Source organism: Myotis daubentonii, chromosome 1 (genome assembly GCF_963259705.1).
Source record: "Myotis daubentonii chromosome 1, mMyoDau2.1, whole genome shotgun sequence".
NCBI classification, from domain to species: domain Eukaryota; kingdom Metazoa; phylum Chordata; class Mammalia; order Chiroptera; family Vespertilionidae; genus Myotis; species Myotis daubentonii.
In genome coordinates, this window is record NC_081840.1 from 92,138,246 (window position 1) to 92,153,339 (window position 15,094).

General features: G+C 43.1%; 1 protein-coding gene across 1 annotated transcript in view; it reads left to right on the forward strand.

Annotated features, from left to right (window-relative positions):
* Window positions 1–15,094, forward strand: part of LOC132230269 (uncharacterized) — a 180,485-nt gene that overhangs the window by 38,777 nt on the left and 126,614 nt on the right. The window lies entirely within an intron of this gene.

Sequence of the window (15,094 nt, forward strand, 5' to 3'; positions counted from 1 at the left end):
GTGCCAATATTCACATTCTATTATTATGAAAGAAGGGCAGTTTTTGTCATTGTCTGTATGAGTCATACACCATCTATGGAGACTTTTGTGGCTTCCCTTTTCTAAAGATTTATGGAGCAGCTGCACTGTTTAGCATTGTACTAGGCACTAAGAATTGAAAGATTTTATATGACACATTTTTATTTTATTTTTTAAAAAATATTTTTATTGATTTCAGAGAGGAAGGGAGAGAGAGATAGAAACATCAATGATGAGAGAGAATCATTGATTGGCTGCCTCTTGCATGTCCCACACTGGAATCGGGGCATGTATCCTGCCCGGGAATCAAACCATGACCTCCTGGTTGATGGTCAACACGCCAGCCAGAAGATGTGGCACAATTTTTAGTATTAAGGAGTTAGGTGGTAAAACAAGAGAAGTAGCAAACAATGGAAAAATGGTGGAGAAAGCCCTGGGATTGCAGTTTAATGATCTAGAAAGTATCCTTGATTTGTAATTTATTTGTTCCTTAAAATTATTGGTGTCTCAATTTTCTCATCTGTGCAATACAGTCAATAATACTTACCTTATAATACTGTGAGAGAAAGTGATCTTAAGTAAAATAACACATTTTTAAAAGGTTCTTTGTACACACTTCCACATTGTCTTCCAGTAAAGCTGAACCATCTGTATTCCTACAAATACTGAGTACCTATCTGTTTCCCTATATCCTTACTAGCATTGTGCATTACTATGCTTTTGAGTCTTTGCTAGTTTAAAGACCAATGGCTTTTTAATACTTGTAGGGTTTGGAAACTTTTCTTTAAATGAAATATTAAATGAATATTAAAATCCCAAACATTTAATAGCATGGCAACAGTGTTTCTATTGGGAACAAGGGACCTGGAATCCAGCTACTGTCTGGATTCAGGTTCTTACCAGTATACTAGTTGGCTTTTAAAACATTCATCTATCAATCAGTTTTTAAAAATATTAAAGTGTTGTTGGCATGCAGTATATTAATTTCAGGTGTACAATATAGTGCTGTGACATCTATACCTTGCAATGTGATCACCACACTAAGTCTATTAACCATCTGTTACCATGCAAAGTTATCATGATATTGACTTACATCCCCTTCACCTTTTCCACCCATCCCCACACTCCCTCCTCTCTGGTGACCATCAAGTTGTTATCTATTTGTATGAGACTGTTTTTGTTTTGTTTTGTTTGTTTGCTTTGGGTTCCACATATAAGTAAAATCACGTGATCTTTGTCTTTCTCTGACTTATTACACTTGGCCCAAAAATGATGAAAAGAAACTGAGAAGGGGAGCCAAGTGTGGGAGAAAAAACAGAAGAAGGTGTATGGTGTCTTGTAAATCAAGTGAATAAAGTATTTCCAAAAAGGATGCAATAACCCGTATGAGTCTGGGTCCCTAGAGACTCACCTGGAACTGGAGCTCAGAGCCTGAGACTCCCTCCGATTGAAAATGACCCTCCGCCGCCAGCCTGCTCCGCATGTACCTCCGCACCTTAGTATTTTACTTCCTCACTGCACCTCCTCTGAGTCTCAGTATGCTTTTCTCTTTCCTTCTAGTTGTAGAATTTCCACTCAGCCAGCCTTCCTGTGGTTCTGGGTGATGTCCATTCCGTCTTTTAGTTGTATTTTTGAAGTGGTTGTTCAAGGCAGCAATCTCCGGAGCTCCAGTCGCGCAATCGGTTAGCGCGCGGTACTTACAAGGCAGCAATCTCCGGTGTTTACCTATGCCGCCATCTTGGTTTCTCCCAGATCATATGATTTTTATCCTTGCTTTTGTTAATGTGCTGTATTACATTACTTGATTTGTATATGTTTTTTTTTTGGTTTTTTTTAATTAAATCTTTATTGTTCAGATTATTACATTTGTTCCTCTTTTTTCCCCCCCATAACTCCCCTCCTCCCAGTTCCCGCCCCACCCTCCGCCCTCACTCCCCACCCACTGTCCTCATCCATAGGTGCACGATTTTTTGTCCAGTCTCTTCCCGAATCTCCAACACCCCTTTTCCCCCCAAGAATAGCCAGTCCATTCCCTTTCTATGTCCCTGATTCTATTATAATCACCAGTTCATTCTGTTCATCAGATTATTTATTCACTTGATTCTTAGATTCACTTGTTGATAGATGCATATTTGTTGTTCATAATTTGTATCTTTACCTTTTTCTTCTTCTTCCTCTTCTTAAAGAATACCTTTCAGCATTTCATATAATCCTGGTTTGGTGGTGATGAACACCTTTAGCTTTTCCTTATCTGTGAAGCTCTTTATCTGACCTTCAATTCTGAATGATAGCTTTGCTGGATAAAGTAATCTTGGTTGTAGGTTCTTGGTATTCATCACTTTGAATATTTCTTGCCATTCCCTTCTGGCCTGCAAAGTTTCTGTTGAGAAATCAGCTGACAGTTGTATGGGTATTCCCTTGTAGGTAACTGGGTTTCTTTCTCTTGCTGCTTTTAAGATTCTCTCTTTGTCTTTTGCTCTTGGCATTTTAATTATGATGTGTCTTGGTGTGGTCCTCTTTGGATTCCTTTTGTTTGGGGTTCTCCGCGCTTCTTGGACCTGTAAGTCCATTTCTTTCACCAGGTGGGGGAAGTTTTCTGTCATTATTTCTTCAAATAGGTTTTCAATATCTTGGACTCTCTCATCTTCTGGCACCCCTATAATTCTGATGTTGGTACGCTTGAAGCTGTCCCAGAGGCTCCTTACACTATCCTCGCATTTTTGGATTCTTTTTTCATTTTGCTTTTCCGGTTGGGTGTTTTTTGCTTCCTCGCATTTCAAATCATTGACTTGATTCTTGCGCTCCTCTGGTCTGCTGTCGGGAGTCTGTATAATATTCGTTATTTCAGTCCGTGTATGCTTAATTTCTAGTTGGTTCCCCAATATAACATCGAGGGTCTCATTAGTTTTCTTGAAGATCTCATAAAGTTTATCGGCGGCTTCTAAACAGTTCTTGAGAGACCTTAAAAGTGTGGTTCTGAACTCTATATCTTCCATTGACAATTTTGTCCTGTTTCTTTGTCTCCGCATTTTGTTATGCTTCCTTGGTGCACCCCCTAGTGGTCTTTGTTCGCAGTCTTATAGTTAAGCCTTGATTGTTGTAGCTAATCCCAGGGAGGGTTTGACCTCCAGGCCAAGTGGCTATGAGAATCAGCTGTGTCAGCAGTGAGAGAACTTCTGTCCTCTAGGGAGGTGCTAATCTAGCCTTTGCCTGAGGGTATCCGGCAAATGCCTCTGTGCAGGGCTTGGGCGGGGCGGGTCGCACAGGATCAACAGGATGGGCCGGAGAGAGCAGTTATGGCGGCTCTCAGTCCTGTCCCCAGGGGCTCTGCCTCTCTGAGTCCCAGCACCCGCTGCAAAGCTCGGAGAGAAAGCTGCACTCGCTCTGACCGAAGCCAGACAGTCCCGCTTCTCCCGTTTGAGTCTGGGTCCCTAGAGACTCGCCTGTATCTGGAGCTCAGAGTCTGCGACTCCCTCCCGATTGAAAACAACAACCGCGCCCTCCGCTGCCAGCCTGTTCCGTGCACTCCGCACCTCAGAATTTGACTTCAGCACTGCGCCTCCTCTGAGTGTCCGTATGCGTTTCTCTTTCCTCCTAGTTGTAGGACTTCCACTCAGCCAGCGTTCCTGTGGTTCTGGGTGATGTCCCTTCCGTCTTTTAGTTTTACTTTTGAAGTAGTTGTTCAAAGCAGCAAACTCCGGCGTTAACCTATGCCGCCATCTTGGTTCTCCTCCTGATTTGTATATGTTGAACCATCTTTGTGCCTCTGGAATGGAACCCATTTGATCATGATGTATTATTTTTTTGATGTACTATTGTATTCAATTTGCTAGTGTTTTGTTTAGGATTTTTGCATCTGTATTCACCAGAGATATTGGTCCATAGTTTTCTTGTTTTGTGATATCTTTGCTAGGTATTTGTATCAGGGTTATGTTGGACTCATAAAATGTGTTAGGAAATATTGCCTCTTCAATTTTTTAAGGAGTTTGAGAAGGATAGATTGTAAATCTCTGAACATTTGGTAAAATTCACTGGGGAAGCCATCTGGTCCTGGAATTCATTTTATTTGTTTATTTATTTATAAATGTATTTTTACTGATTTCAGAGAGGAAGGGAGCCGGAGAGAGCGATAGAAACTTCTATGATGAGAGAATTATTGGCTGGCTGCCTCCTGCATGCCTCACAGTGGGGATTGAGCCTGTAACCCGGGCATGTGCCCTGACTGGGAATCTAACTCTGACCTCCTGGTTCATAAGTCATTGCTCAACCACTGAGCCATTCTGGCCAGGTTGGACTTTTCTTTTTTGGGAGGTTTTTGATACTTCCTTTCAATTTCCTTACTGCTGATTGGGCTATTTAGATTTTCCAATTCTTCATGATTTAGTCTAAGAAGGATATATATCTGTGGGAACTTATCCATTTCTTCTAGGTTATTGAATTTGGTGGCATTTAGCCTTTCATAATATTCTAACATGATCCTTTGAATATCTATTATGTTTGCGGTAACTTCTCCTCTCTCATTTATGACTTTGTTTACATTAATCTCCCCCCCCCTTTTTTAGGTAGTCTAGTCAGAAGTTTATCAATTTTATTAATCTTTTCAAAGAACCAGCTCTTTGTTTTATTATTTTTTTGTATAGTCTTTTTATTCTTTATTTTATCCAATTCTGCTCTAATTTATTTTTTAAAATATATTTTATTGATTTTACAGAAAATAAGGGAGAGAGGGATAGAGAGTTAGAAACATTAATGAGAGAGAAACATGGATCAGCTGCCTCCTGAATGCCCCCTACTGGGGATGTGCCCGCAACCAAGGTACATGCCTTGACCGGAATCGAACCTGAGATCCTTCAGTCCACAGGCCAATGCTCTATCCACTGAGCCAAACCGGTTAGGGCTGCTCTAATTTTTATTATTTCCTTTCTTCTGCTGACTTTTTGTTGCTTTTGTTCTTTTTCTAGTTCTTAAGATATGTTGTTAGGTTGTTCAGTTGGTATTTCTCTTGTTTCTTGAGATACGCCTGCAATGATATCAACTTCCCTCTTATCACTGCTTTCGTTGTAACCCAGAAGTTTTGATATGTTGTATTGTCATTGTCACTTGTCTCTACATATCTTCTAATCTCATCTTTTATTTCTTCTTTGACCCAGTCATTTTATAGTAGTATGTTTAATCTCCCCATATTTGTGGGTTTCTTTACTTCTTTTTTGCAATTGATTTTTAATTTCAATGCATAGTGGTCAGAGACTATACTTAGTATAATTTCAATCTTCTTGAATTTGTGGATGCTAGTTTTGTGACCAATATATGGTCTATCTTTGAGAAAGTTCCATGTGCACTGGAGAAGAATGCATAATCTGGTGTTCTGAGATGAAAGGTTCTGTAAATGTCAATTATGTCCATTTGGTCTAGTGTTTCATTTAAGGCTGATGTTTATAGATTTTCTGTTTGGTTGATCTGTTTAGAGCTGTCAATGGAGTATTAATGTTCCCAAATATGATGTGTTTTGATCTGTTTTCCCTGTTAGTTCTGTGAGTAGTTGTTTTATATATTTCGGTGCTCCCTGGTTGGGTGCATATATATCAAGAAGTGTTACGTTGATGTAGTGTCCCCTTTATCATTATAAAGTGTACATGTTTGTCTCTTGTTATCTTGAAATCTATTTTGTCAGAAGTATGGTTAAACTGCTTTTCTGTGGATGTTATTTACTTGGAGAACCTTTTCCATCCTTTTACTTTGAATTTACCTTTGTCTTTGCTGCTTAGATGTGTCTACTGTAGGCAACATGTTTGTGTTTTGTTTTTTGAACCACTCTGCTACTCTGTACCTCTTTATTGGTGAATTCAGACCATTTACATTTAGGGTACTTATTGATGTATAATGATTTCCTATAGCCATTTTTTTCTTTTCTTTTCTTTTTTTTTTTGGTAAACTTTGTGCCTTCATTGGTTCTTTTCCTTTGTGTTTCTATCTGTTGTTTTTGTTTGGTGGCATTCCATACTTCTTTTCTTTGTTTCCTTTTTCTTTTAAGCTATGTGACCTGGTTTGGGGATTTTTGTGTGTGGTTACCATTCTAATATATAAAAACCCTGGGTCTGTCACAACCAGAGGCTGACCAACAGGAAGTCAGTCCTGCAGTCAGTGCTGGGTTGCCGTGGGGACCCAGCACTGACTGCTGTGGCTGCAGGCACAGTGACCCAGCATTGACTGCTGAGGGGGCTGCAAATCAAGCCCGGAGAGAGGCCTGAAGAGAGAAGCAGGGTCTGATCCATTACCTCTGTGGCAGCTGTTGATCAGCACTTGCCGCTCTCTTTCTCTCCAGCAGGCACCTCCATTTCTCTCCAGGCCTCCACCAGGGCTGCTGATCAGCCCCACCTTTCTGATCAGGCCCCATTGATAGGCCCAGAAAAGCTGACTGGCATAGAAACTGACCAATCAGAATCAAATCTGGGTGAAGTGTGAGGAGCCAATGGCTGCCTAGGAGGCAGAGCTTTTGACACTGACTGGCACAGAAACTAACCAATCAGAACTAAATCTGGGTAAACTGTGAAGAGCCAATGGCTGCCTACGAGGCGGAACTTTTGATGTTGACTGGCATAGAAACTGACCAATCAGAATCAAATCTGGATGAACTGTGAGGAGCCAATGGCGGAGCTTTTGATGCTGACTGGCACAGAAACCGACCAATCAGAACCAAATCTGGGTGAACTGTCAGGAGCCAATGGCTGTCTAGGAGGCGGAGCTTTTGACGCTGACTGGCATAGAAACTGACCAATCAGAACCAAATTGGCCAGCAGAGGAGGACAGTTGGGAGTGAGATCAGGCTGGCAGGGAGGGCAATTGGGGGCAACCAGGCCTGTAGGGGAGGGCAGTTGTGGGGGACCAAGCCTGCAGGGGAGGGCAGTTGGTGGCAACCAGGCCTGTAGGGGAGGGCAGTTGGAGGGTACCAGGCTTGCAGGGGAGGACAGTTGGGGGCCATCAGGCCAACAGGGGAGGGCAGTTGGGGGTGATCAGGCCAGCAGGAGAGGGCAATTGGGGGCAATCGGGCTGGCAGGGGAGCAGTTAAATGTTAATCAGGCTGGCACGGGAGCAGTTAGGGCAGCTGTGGGCATACTACGGCCCGCGGGCTGGATCCGGCCTGTTTGAAATGAATAGAACTATTGAAAAAAAAGACCATACCCTTTTATGTAATGATGTTTACTTTGAATTTATATTAGTTCACACAAACACTCCATCCATACTTTTGTTCTGGCCCTCCGGTCCAGTTTAAGAGCCCATTGTGGCCCTCGAGTCAAAAAGTTTGCCCACCCCTGGGTTAGGGGGTGATCAGGCTGGCAGGCAGAAGTGGTTAGGGGCAATCAGGCAGGCAGGCAAGCGGTTAGGAGCCAGCAGTCCCGGATTGTGAGAGGGATGTCTAACTGCCATTTTAGGCCCGATCCCTGTGGGCCTAAACTGGCAGTCAGACATCCCCTCAGGGGTCCCAGTTGGAGAGGGTGCAAACTTGTCAAGGGACACCCTTCTCCCGGTGCACGAATTTCATGCACTAGGCCTCTAGTTAGGTTTATAAAAAAATAAAGTTGTATATATACAGAATTTTTTTCTTTTGAGTGTATCTGATCTTCATCCTCCTTTGCCATTTCAGACTTTTACCCCCTCCCCTTTTATGTTGTTGTTGTCACAAATCATCCGTTTATGCTGAGAGTTTTTGTGTGTGATCTTTTGCAGTGTTGTGACCTTATGTTCTGTTCTTTGTTTCAGGTAGAATGACTCCCTTGAGTATTTCCTACAATGGAGGTTTTCTGATGATAAAATCCCTCAGCTTCTGTATGTGTGGGGATGTCTTTATTTCTCCTTCACATTTAAAGGATAATTTTGCTGAATATATTATTTATGGCTAGTAATTTCTCTCTTTCAGACATTTGAATACTTGGTTCCACTCTCTTCTGGCTTGTAGAGTTTCTGCTGAGAAGTCGGATGAAATTCTGATAGGTTTTCCTTTGTAGGTCACTTCCATTCTTGGCTTCTTTGAGAATTTTTCTTTGTCATTAATTTTTGACAGTATTAATACAAAGTGCCTTGGAGAGGGTCTCTTTGGATTGAGGTAACTAGGTGTTTTGATTGCTTCTTGGATTCAGGGATCTAGTTCTTTCCGTAGGCTTATAAATTTCTCATCCACTATTTGTTTGAATAGACTCTTCATTTCCTGCTTCCTCCTCTGGAATGCCTATTATTCTAATATTGTTTTTTCTGATGGAGTCAGATAGGTTTAATGGAGCTCTTTCACTTTTCTTTATGCTCAGGTTTCTATTTTCTTCCCTCTGTGTCATTTCTAGATTTCTACTTCGATATCGCTAATTCTTTTCTCCATCTGGTTGACTCTGTTTTCTATGCTCAATATTTTACTCTTAATCTCCTTAATTGCTTCATTTCCAGGATTTCTGATTGGTTCTTTTTTAAAGTTTCAATCTTTTTAGTACTCATTTTGTTCATTGATTTACTTTCCGAGTGCATTGAATTGCCTGTTTGTATTTTGTCCCATCTTGTTGAGTAGTTTTAGAATTGAAATCTTGAAATCTCTGTCATTTATATTACATATTTCCATGTGTTGCATCCTGCTTTCTGGGGATTTTTTATTTTCTTTTTGATCATCCTCATTACCATGATTATTCATGGTTTTTGCTGTTCTCCTTTGCCTAGGCATTTGTATCCGTATATATTAATGGCTGAAAAGGTCTTTCTACTATTTTTCAGTAGATGGTGCTGAATTGCAAGCTTTTTACCGCTGTGATCTCCCAGTCTTGACTTCCAGGCTTCTGTCAGACAGTACAGCTGTGTGCTTGGGGATAGGGGTTGTTTTGCCCTCACTGTAATGGTGACTCCTGACCTCCATGTGCTCCTGTCCCAAGCACCTCTCATGGAGATAAGTCACAGAGGGTAACAGTGGTTCTACTGTAACAGCTCTTGGTTTACAAATAATATGCTCCTGGACTTGATTCCAAGGGCAATGGGAGGTGAGTTTTGGGAGTCCAAGGGGTGGCAAGGCTCTGTGTTCTATTTCTTTGTCTGAACCACCACTGCCTGGCCCGACAGTGCAGAGCCACATGTCAGACCCCCATGCTCTATCAGGTGTCTGCTCACTCAGACACTGTTTGCTCCCCCACCACTCACCCTGCTGGGCTGCCCACCCACAGTTCTCTGTTTCTCCCAGCCAACAGAAGCACCTGCTACTTCTGGCTTCCTCTCTTCTCCAGGCCGAGTCATGAGCTCCTGGCTGCAGGGCTGCATCTGTGCATTTTCTCTTCTTGTCTCCCCATTTATTCCTGGTTGCCCACCTTTAGAAGTTTCAATGTGCAGGTTTCTCAGGCATGCCTCTGTGTCGAACCAGAAATTCTTTGTTGCATTATAGTTGGTTAGCTTGTTGAAACTTCAGGGGGAGAAGCCAAGGGGCTCTCTCACACTGCCTGCCATTCCTCTGATGTCCCTGTCTTGAAGATTTTTATTGATCTTTTGAATGGGATGCTTCTATTTACAGTTTAAATTGTTTTTGTTTTTTTTACCATATTTGCTTTAATATGTTTATCATGTACCTCATAGCCTCTCTGAACTCTCTTATTTGTGTGAATAGATTGCTTGTAGAAGCTATATATATAAAAGCCCAGCGACCATTATGGTGGAACGACCAGAACGATCGGTTGCTATGACATGCACTGACTACCAGGGGGCAGACACTCAATGCAGAAGCTGCCTCCTGGTGGTCAGTGCGCTCCCACAGTGGGAGTGCCGCTCAGCCAGAAGCCAGGCTCATGGCTGGCAAGTGTGGCTGCGGCGCGCTAGCCTCTCCCTCCTCCAGCAGGCACAATCTCCAGCGAATAGACTGCAGTCCTGACACCCGGATGGTGGGGGTAGCCGAAATGACCACGGATCAGCCCCCACCTGCCCCTGAAACTCTCCCTTCGGATCCTGAGGCTGCACCGCACCCCTTACCTATCTCCGTCTGGGTCTCTGGAAAAACCCACAGAGGTGCTTCATGCCCATACTGCCTGGGCCGGCCCCCATCTTGAGAGCGAGCACCAGTGAAGTCCAGTCTAATGACCAACACCCACGCGTGTCCATGCGTGAGCCCTTCGCAACTTCCACCTACCACCCTGCCCCGGCCCCCTCTCCTGGAAAGGTCGGCGTCTCCTGGATCCCTTCAGAGTGCTGGTCAGCTCTGGTGGGCGGAGGGGCACCAGCAGGTGCTGGCCTGACCTGTTTGGTTCAGGCAGCCCCACACTTGGGCCGGGAATTGCATGGAAAAATCACCCCCTGTATCCTGCAGGCACAATCTACTGTGAACAAATGCAGTGTGGAATGTCTGTGTGTGACCGAGACAACCTTGATACCAATGCCAGCTCCTTGGAACCCCCCCTCGGGCATCAGGGCCACATTCCCCCTTTTAGCTATTGCTGTGTTTCTTCGGATGCAGAACTGAAATACTAAGAACGTGCCTTACCTGGGACTATGATCCGCCTGGCCCTCCTTCCTTCCTACTACCCCCAGCTGCCACTTCCAAGCCATACTAGCCCCCACCCCTAGGGAGAGTCCCAGAATACAGTGAGAAAATCCCAATCCAATGAGCGGGTCTCCCATGTGTGTCCATGGCTGAGCCCATCGTGCCCTTCCTGGGCCTGGCCAGCATCTGAGCTCCCACGTTCCCTGCAGATCCCTGGCAGATGGACCCCCTGGTGGTGCTGGTACCCGGCCCCAAGGATGCCCATAGCTCACCCAGAACTTGCTGCAAGGCACATACCCCATAAGCCTACTGGTACAATCTCCAGGGAACAGATGAAGCGCGGACACTTGTAGTGACCAGCACGAGCCTGATATCACCACTGGGCTCCTGGAACTCTGCCTCAGGCATTGGGATCAAATCTCATCCCTTACCAATTGATCCCCCAGCTACAGAGGAAGGTAGCAATATAAAAATGGCCACAAAGTGGCAACTGACAATCAGGGTAAAAGTCAGAGAGATCGACCTGGAGGGTGGGGACATGGGCAAGAGAGCACCCCTACCCTCCAAGATTCCCAACTTTGTATTGTTCACCTCAGAGCATCTCTTATCTAGCTCCGAGTGGTGGAAAGCGTTCAGCACAGCCCAAGGTGTCCATTGGGGACCTCCCAGCTGGCAAGGCATGACCCTGGCCACAGAAGGGACATTTGGAAATATTTTTTCAGGAAGCTTTGAGGAGGACAGACTCCCCACGCGACTTCCCAGCAGCTCACTGGGACATGGAAACTTCCCGGGCACATGGGCGGGGGCTCCCGATTTCCTTTCAATGTGCATGAATCCATGCACCAGGCCACTAGTTTCTTAATAAAATTGGTGTTTAATGTTAATGGTGGTAATGTGCACCCCTGTTTTATTCCTGACTTTAAAACAAAGCCTTGGTTCTTAGTGTCACCACTAAGTATGATGTTCTATAGCTTTTTGATAGATATTCTTTATGTTCACTTCCTTTCTCAGCTTGTTAAGAATTTTTATTATGAATGAGTGTTGAATTTTGTTGAATATTTTTTTCTGCTTCCATTGGGATAATCATACTTTTCCTCCTTAATCTATTATTGTGATATATTAGTCCATCTAAATTCTCTTTGTGTTCTAGAAAAGCATTCTTGGTGCTGTTACAATTTGTTTTTATACACTGAGAATTTTTTTAGGGTTTTTGCATTTGTGTTCATATGTGAGATTGGTGTACATTTTTTATTGTACTACTTTTGTCCATTTTGGGTATCAAGACTGTACTAGCTGCATAGGTTAAGCTTTTCTATCTTTTCCTATTCTCTAAAAACAGTTTGTATAAGAAAGCGATTATTAATTTATTCAGGCCTTTAATTCCCACCTCCACCCTTCGTCAATTTTGTGACATGTTTTTCTAGAAAATCATTTTTTAATCTAAGTTTCCCCATGCTTATTGGCATGAAGTTATTTATAGATTATTACTTCTTATTCTGTGGTTTGGTCTTTTGATTTTATAGCTGCGGAGTCTGTCTCAGCACGTAGTGGGTATGAACCTCAGTCTCCAAGCACAGATGCGCAAGAAATATGTTTATTTCTCTAAAACACAATTTAGTCTTTATTTGAATTTTCCATGCCACGAGGACCACAGAAACTTGGTCTAGGCCAGTGGTCGCCAACCTTTCAGACTTCACGGACCACCGGTTGGCAACTGCTGGTCTAGGCACTTTGGAAACTCAGTCCCCATCCCTGGGTTATTTACAGAATTCCTTAAGGTAATGTGCCATGCTGACCTCTGCTGACATTTCATACTTTCATTCTGGTGGTCCACGTAGGTCTCATTGGGAAAAGGGAGTCCTGAGCATGCAGTCTTTTTATCCCTACTTGTCTCATACGAATGGGCCCTGGGCCAGGAACACTTTCTTACCAAGAGATAGAGTCCTCATAACTTGTACTGGGCTTTAACCTTGTGTGGGGATGTCTTTAGACTCAATGTATGCTTCTTTGTCCTATTTAAGTGTATGCCTTATGGCACCTGACCAGCCATGCTACTGCATCTGTCCCCTATGGGGAGGGGACAGGTTTCTTTGTTCTGCAGTACAGAAGGGGTGTGTGAAGGCCTATGGTTTTGTATCGGCTGTCGGGAAGGCCCTGCTAGCCATGGCAGACTGATGGCCACTACAAAAGCTGATCTTGCTCTGTCTCTTCTTTATGTAACATTTTGTCTATCAGTGCTTGACTGTGTTGTGTTTTTTTTTTTTTTTTTTGTGTGTGTGTGTGTGTGTGTGTGTGTGTGTGTGTGTGTTTTGGCTACTCTAATACCAAGATGTAGTGGGCAGAAGTATTTGGATTTCTACTCCTGGTGATAGGCAACCGAAGCCATTTGCTGGACAGATCTTCCCTCCGTTGTCAGTCCACACAGGTCTCTGCTGAGTTGACCCTTGTTCACATGTCTAAGGCTCCTTCAGTTTTCCCAGATCACCTATCTGTGTTTGCAACTCTTGGGCATACAGAAGTCATTTTGCTGTTCTCAAGCCATGCTGGGGCCAGGTAAACTCTGCGAGATTATGTAAAACTCCATTTGCCTCAACACTCCCACGCTGCCGTTTCTTCTCTTGGATCTTGCTGCTTCTTGGCTTCTCCATAGGAAATGTTCTCAGATCTTGTGTCCTTTGGGCTTAGCCCTGGGGTGCTGAGTGTGAGTCCCTATCATCACTTCCCTGCCAGCTTCCTCTGACCCAAGAATTTCATTCTTTTCTAGCTGCAGAGAGAGGAAATATTACTGAAAAAAAAACACACCAACTCATCTTGTTTTCTCTCAAATTGATTGTCATCATCCTATGTTCTTTTGTTCCACAGGCTCCCTAGATTTTGGAAACCTGAAAGCCAGGGAAAGACCCTTGTTTTTACTTTGTGTTATGCATTAACACCTTTTACTTGAGGTTTTGGGCCCAGAAGGGCCAAGTTGGGTAAAGGGAGAAGGATATTGGGCATGTGGGTTGGCGGGAAACGTCAGTGGATATTTCAAAATTATCTCCTCAGCCCTTCTTTTAACAGGTGAAGCGACAGAGTCTCAGAGACGTAACTGATTTTCCAAGGCTACAAACACTTAGTGGTGGATCAGAGAGAACAAACTCTGGATAACCTAACTACTACCCTTCTGTTCTTTGTTGTTAAATATTGTCTAACAGTTATTTGAAACATGGATTTTAGGTTTTACAACCCAATACATATTTTACCTAGATTTTTAAATACATTGTAATTGCCAGCATGAGGCTTCTTAGCAAATGGATAAATTTAATTGCTGAAATTTCTTAGTCATTACGGGTTCAGTCCTTTAAGGTCAAATATGCCCTTTTTAATGTTTACTTTTTTCAGTGGAAACATTGTCTAGAATCTGTTCTGCTTTTCCCTTTGTAAAAACAGGTGCAACTTGTTTGTCCTTCCATTCACATCCCCGAGCTCGGGAGGTCCTAGTGGAGGTGCTACGTTGATCCTTTGCTGGGGGACAAAGGGCACCACTTTGGATGTTGGTTCCTATGCTACGCTATGGTATAGTGATGCTCAAGGTCTTACTGGGTGAATGAAGTGTTTGCCTCACACCCTGTATTCAGCTGTGCTTTGACTTCTTTTTGTATTTTTTGTTTCCTTTTTGTATTTTTTGTTTCCTCCTTCCCACTAGGCTGACTGCCCCTGTTTTGCAGTCAATATTTAAGTACACTGTAAGGTGCCCCTCTCCCACAGCTCTCTTTCTGATGCCTTATTTGTATTCTGCCTTGGGTTTTGAAACTAGATTAATAAGCCTGGTGATATTGTTTGTAAAGTGAGAGTAAACAGCCTCTGAGGGAGGGCTCAGCAGCTTTCCTATGGGAAAGTTTGTGAGCTTCCTCTGCCCAGGCCTTTGCTAACATCTCTTTTGCCTGCTCTAAGGCCTTTTTGGCTTACATCCTGCATCCTGCCTCTGCTAGATCCGTGAGGTTGCAGGATGTCTGCACAGTGAGCAGGTGAAGAATAACTGCTTTCCTCTTTTTTTGTTGTTGTTGATTGAGAGATACTGTAAAATATTTTGCATTAGAATAAGCTATGTTCTTAGCATAGAGCTATTAACTAGGTATGTTGCAAATCAGAATTAAAAAAAAAATAACTGTAGAACCACAGAATAGCTTTGGGCAATCTGATCATTTACGATGCAAACTATACCACTGACCTTGGGGGATTTTTGAACATAGTTGTCAGTTTAAACAAAACTCCAAACCTAATGGAACTTTTGTTGGAGAGGGTGCTAGTTTGAGAACTGGTTGGACAGCTTTTGAAATGTAATTATGCACTTCTTCCCCGGAAAACAAATAGAAGTACTGGTACTTACTGCATATATTCTTTAAGGCTAACCATAAGGTCTTAGTTTTATCACTTTTTGGAAAATGGAGAACAATTTCCGGCACACAGAGAGGGCCTCAGCAGCTTTCCTACGGGAAAGTTTGCGAGCTTCCTCACAAACATTAATTGTCATGTTTACAGATGTTCCTCACTTACTTGTTACATTGTCATGTTGAATGAAGCTCTTTTTTTCAGACCCCTCCC